The 5292-nt window shown below is 43.1% G+C and overlaps 1 long non-coding RNA gene across 1 annotated transcript; it reads left to right on the forward strand.

The window, feature by feature from the left end:
• The first annotated feature begins 1363 nt into the window (after window positions 1–1363).
• Window positions 1364–4329, forward strand: LOC141073622 (uncharacterized). Its single transcript, XR_012227022.1, has 3 exons — window positions 1364–1526; window positions 3583–3655; window positions 3782–4329. It is a non-coding gene; the product is annotated as an uncharacterized lncRNA (long non-coding RNA).
• The last annotated feature ends 963 nt before the right edge of the window (window positions 4330–5292 follow it).

Below are 5292 nucleotides of genomic sequence, written 5' to 3' on the forward strand. Positions count from 1 at the left end.
TCAGGCCCTGGACTTTTATTGGTAGGGAGATCTCAGATAGAGGCTTCTAGTTCTTGATGTGAAAAAGAATTTTCCAGGAATTTTACTGTTTCATCCTCCAATTTTTTGGAGAGGGCTGATGTATTAACATAATTTCCCGTGTGTAGGGCAGATGTAAGCAAGTTATATAGCTTTGAATAATATGAATGAAAGACAGCTGCAATTTCAGGTGTGGTATGAACCAATTTATCTTGAGTATTCTTAATACAGACAACATTTGTTTGGGTCTTTTTAGCATTAAGGGCTTTCGCTAACATTCTTCCTGGTTTGTTACCAAACTCGTAGAACCTACTTCGACCTAACTGAAATAAACGTTTACATGAAGAATCATGTAATTTTTTAGCTTCTAAGGCTACTTTCAGACTTGCATTATGAGGTGCAGGGCCGCCGCTAAGCTTCGCCCCCTGCCGCGCCCCCTCCGGTCAGCTCCTCCTATGGGCGCATGACGCTGCATGCGACCTGTGTCCCCTATATTTAGCGTTGAGTACACAAGCCGTGCGCTGGTATGCTTTTGCCAGCGCATGTGCCGTTTTGGCGTACGTCGGTGCAGCGCCAAAAGGGCGCATGCATCGGCAAAAGCATACCAGCGCACGGCCTGCGTACCCAACGCTAAATATAGGGGACGCAGGTCACATGCAGCATCATGCGCCCATAGGAGGAGCTGACCGGAGGGGGCATGGCAGGGGGCGGAGTTTAGCAGCGGCCATGCGCAGCTCCAGGAAACGCTAGTGTGAAACTAGCCTAACCTTGCTTTGAGAAGATCTCTGAGGCCATGTGCACACGGTGCGGATTCAGCTGCGGATCCGCAGCACTTCAGGCTCTGCGGGTCCGCACCAGATTTAGCTGTCTTGTACAGTACCATTGTTTTCAATGGTAAACTGAAAAACGCTGTACACTTGCTGCGGATTTTTCCGCACGGATTTGCTGCGGGTTCAAATCCACAGCATGTCAATTCTCTGTGCGGAATCTGCAGCGGTTTCACACCTTCTCCATTGTAGAGGTGTGAAACTGTAGGCTAATCCACAGGTAAACCGCACGTCTTTTGACCTGAGAATTTACCTGCGGATTTTTAAAAATCTGCGTGGAAAAATCCGCAGGACCTCAAACTACGAGTGCACATAGCCTTAGGTTTGCAGTGGAGAGCACCTTTTTATGAATTAACTCCAGATTAGTGACTTTCTGTAAGGCCGGGGTCAGACTTGCGAGTGTGATGCGAGAAACTAGCGTGAGTCTCTCGCAGCAATACCCGACACTGCCTTATACATAATCCTGGAAGTAACCCCCAGGCATTAAGCGTCTCCCCTGGCAAGTGGCCTCATATTCCCTGGACATAGGAGAAGGTAAACGCTAGACCTCTCATCGATCTCATACTTACCTTGCAGAGCATTTCTGTTGCACTCTTGGTGCCCCCTCCAGTAGCGCTGACTCTATCACCTATGATCCATGGGGGATCACTGGATACGGCCTACCACCTGAGTACTTTACAGGTAAACCCAATTCCCTTTCCCCTCTTTTCCTTCCAATACTTGAATAGCTCTTAAAGAGCTTAATTACCATAGTTTCAGTCGCCCTTTTGGTTTTTACCTTCAGCGCCAACCTTGGACAGTGAGTCTGTCATTAGCCTATCTATCACTGTGCAATCCATACAGCTAAAGCAACACATGTACGCCTATTCACATACAGGTAATTTTTCCACAGCAACAATATCATATGGTTTAATCACCATTACTTAATTTGCTTACATTACTATTTTATAATTATTCTCCAGGTATCTTCAATCTGTCACCTACAGCGCTAATTCTGGGCAGTACGCCTGGTATGGTATTCAACAAGTTATCAGCCTGTTGACTGCTGTTCTAGTCCCACATGTGGAACTTTGCATGCATTTCTATATCCCCATAGATGTAAATACTTATGTCCCCCAAAAAAATTGAGAAAAGTATTCAAGGTGTGATACCTTTATTGGCTAACCAGAGAAATTATATTTGCAAGCAAGCTTTCAGGGCTCAAAAGGCCCCTTCATCAGGCTTGATTACAAGTGAATTACTGAGAAAAGATGGCAACATTTAAATAGGAATTACAACAGGACATGAGATGGTGCTAGCTATAGACAGGCCAAGGAAATCAAATTAAGGTTTTTGTTACACATGCAGATGAGGACCAAGTGTTTTATTAGAGATCTGAAGACCTTCTTGTGGAGGTGTGAACTGTGTTCATGTAATGAGTCATGAACCCAGGTGTCAAATTCAGTCCTATTGTTAGCGATTGGAACATATTCATAAATTTAAACTCCCAAATCTTCCTTTCTCTGTCACTATTAAAATGACCTTTCAATATTAGGACTTTTAGATCTGCCAAGCTGTGTCCAGGCCTAGAGAAGTGTATCCCTACAGGTGTGTCCAGCTCATTTTTTATCGTATGTCTATGCAGATTCATCCTTGTTTGTAGTTTTTGCTTAGTTTCCCCAATGTATGTCCCTGCATTGCACCTTGTACACTGAATATGGGTTGGCGCTGACCTCCAACCCATATTCCACAAAGACCACAGACTGAAAGCAATATTCCCGGAACTGCCACTGCTCTCCTACAAACAGCCTCCCAACCTAAGGAATATCCTTGTCAGAAGTACCCTCACATCACCTTCAGAGACAGGCACAGTCCCCTGTAACAGTAAGAAATGCAAGACCTGCACCCACATATCACCAACAGATAAAGTCCCCATACCAAACACAAATCAGGACTATAAGATCATGGACTCTTTTTCATGTACATCCTCCAATGTCGTATACATGATACAGTGTACAAGGTGCAATGCAGGGACATACATCGGGGAAACTAAGCAAAAACTACAAACAAGGATGAATCTGCATAGACATACGATAAAAAATGAGTTGGACACACCTGTAGGGATACACTTCTCTAGACCTGGACACAGCTTGGCAGATCTAAAAGTCCTAATATTGAAAGGTCATTTTAATAGTGACAGAGAAAGGAAGATTTGGGAGTTTAAATTTATAAATATGTTCCAATCGCTAACAATAGGACTGAATTTGACACCTGGGTTCATGACTCCTTACATGAACACAGTTCACACCTCCACAAGAGGGTCTTCAGATCTCTAATAGAACACCTGGTCCTCATCTGCATGTGTAACAAAAACCTTAATTTGATTTCCTTGGCCTGTCTATAGCTAGCACCATCTCATGTCCTGTTGTAATTCCTATTTAAATGTTGCCATCTTTTCTCAGTAATTCACTTGTAATCAAGCCTGATGAAGTGGCCTTTTGAGCCCTGAAAGCTTGCTTGCAAATATAATTTCTCTGGTTAGCTAATAAAGGTATCACACCTTGAATACTTTTCTTAATTTTTTTGGGGGACATAAGTATTTACAACTATTTTTCTGGCTAACACGGTACCACAATTTTATTTTGTATTGTATATCCCCATAGGTAATTGATCATGACAGCCACAACCTGTTCTAGCTCACCTTTGACATTAGGACAATTCTCTCATATATTCCTTTTATCTACCATACTGATTCTAGTGCCCCTTTGTCCTTTTGAGCCGCCATCCGGTAGACGCCTGCTTTATTCTAAGTCATCTAGCTACAAACTCAGGTATTACAAGATTGTTCAGGATTTACTATGACTCTTTATTTATGGTACTCTACATCTTGATAACATGCTGTGCTCATATATTGTATAACCTTCTCTTCTAATGTTCAAACCCCCCTTTTTTTCCAGTACCACGAGTTGTCTACCCATGACTCCATATCCAATAGCATATGGGTTTTCCTTCACAGCTCCTTTTAGGTATATTTCTTGCGATCATCACCTCACCTTTAATGTTCCACATCATAGTACTCAAGTGAACCTCACTATACCCTTCCAGAGATATACGTTTTCTCCATCACCAATTTTCTAGGAACACAGTACTGTTTTCCTTATTCACCATCACAGCACGGACTTTGAATCACAGCCCATGGAAGCAAAGGATTTTCACTGAGCTCACATGAACCTCAGTTTCAGCATTCTAAATTTGATAAATGGCTCATTGATCGACTTATATGAATCTTGTATCACGTTACACGATGTTTTATGGCATCCTGTTAACTTTGTTTATGCTATTCCAATTGTTTGTTTGTTAATTGCAAATATTTTTGTCTTTCTCTTTATAAATGTAGTTTAGCAAAATCAACCATAAGAATCTTATTCTGATGAAGGTCTGTTGTATGACCGAAAACGTTCAAGGAATGTATTGAATTGGATGCAAAAACAATAAAGGAACTGTTAAATTGCCTTCAATTTTGAGTGCCAAGTTTTGTACTATTTTCTATAGCTGGTTGGATACCCTACTTGTGCACCTCCCTCTTGCTCACTTAATGCCGTGTTTTTTTCAATATTGGTCTAATGACTCGTGTCCGGGCTCCAGTGCAGAAACTCCACCCTTCATGCGAGCACCTCCTGACTCCCTCTGTTCCAGGGGGGATGGTGGAGACGGTGCCTGGTCCGTTCTCTGTGCCCTAGTGAGGAGAGGCTCAATATCACCCTGGGGGATGCAAAACGGGTGGATGACAGGGTCCTTGTCTTTCTAGCCCCTGATTTGCCCATGCTGTGGTACTGGAACCGATTGCTAAGTGGATAGGTGGTTAGGTGCAGCAGAAAGCACGTCTTCACTTGGCCATGTCCAGCCACGCCCCCCCCCGATAGCATTTGAAACAAATGGGTTTGAATGGCTACTAAAGGTAACATCCTCACCTTTGACCTGTGATAAGTGCTAGGAAAATTGTTCGGGATGCGAAGAAAAACCCATAAATAACATCAGCTGAAATACTGTACTCTCTGAAAACTAGCGGTGTGGCTGTTTCAAGATGCACAATAAGGAGGCACATGAAGAAAAATGGGCTGCATGATCGAGTCGCCAGAAGAAAGCCAAATGACCCTGATCAAAAGTTCACATTACCCATTTCTTAATACCATATATTGCCCCCTTTAACATCAATGACAGCTTGAAGTCTTTTGTGGTAGTTGTGGATGAGGTTCTTTATTTTCTCAGATGGTAAAGCTGCCCACTCTTCTTGGCAAAAAGCCTCCAGGTCCTGTAAATTCCTGGACTGTCTGGCATGAACTGTGTGCGTGAGATCTCCCCAGAGTGGCTCAATGAAATTGAGGTCAGGAGACTGAGATGGCACTCCAGAACCTTCACTTTGTTCTGTTGTAGCCAATGACAGGTTGACCTGGCCTTGTGTTTTGGA

The sequence above is a fragment of the Dendrobates tinctorius genome, unplaced genomic scaffold, assembly GCF_039654945.1.
Source record: "Dendrobates tinctorius isolate UK_male_01 unplaced genomic scaffold, ASM3965494v1 ptg000309l, whole genome shotgun sequence".
Lineage (NCBI taxonomy): Eukaryota > Metazoa > Chordata > Amphibia > Anura > Dendrobatidae > Dendrobates > Dendrobates tinctorius.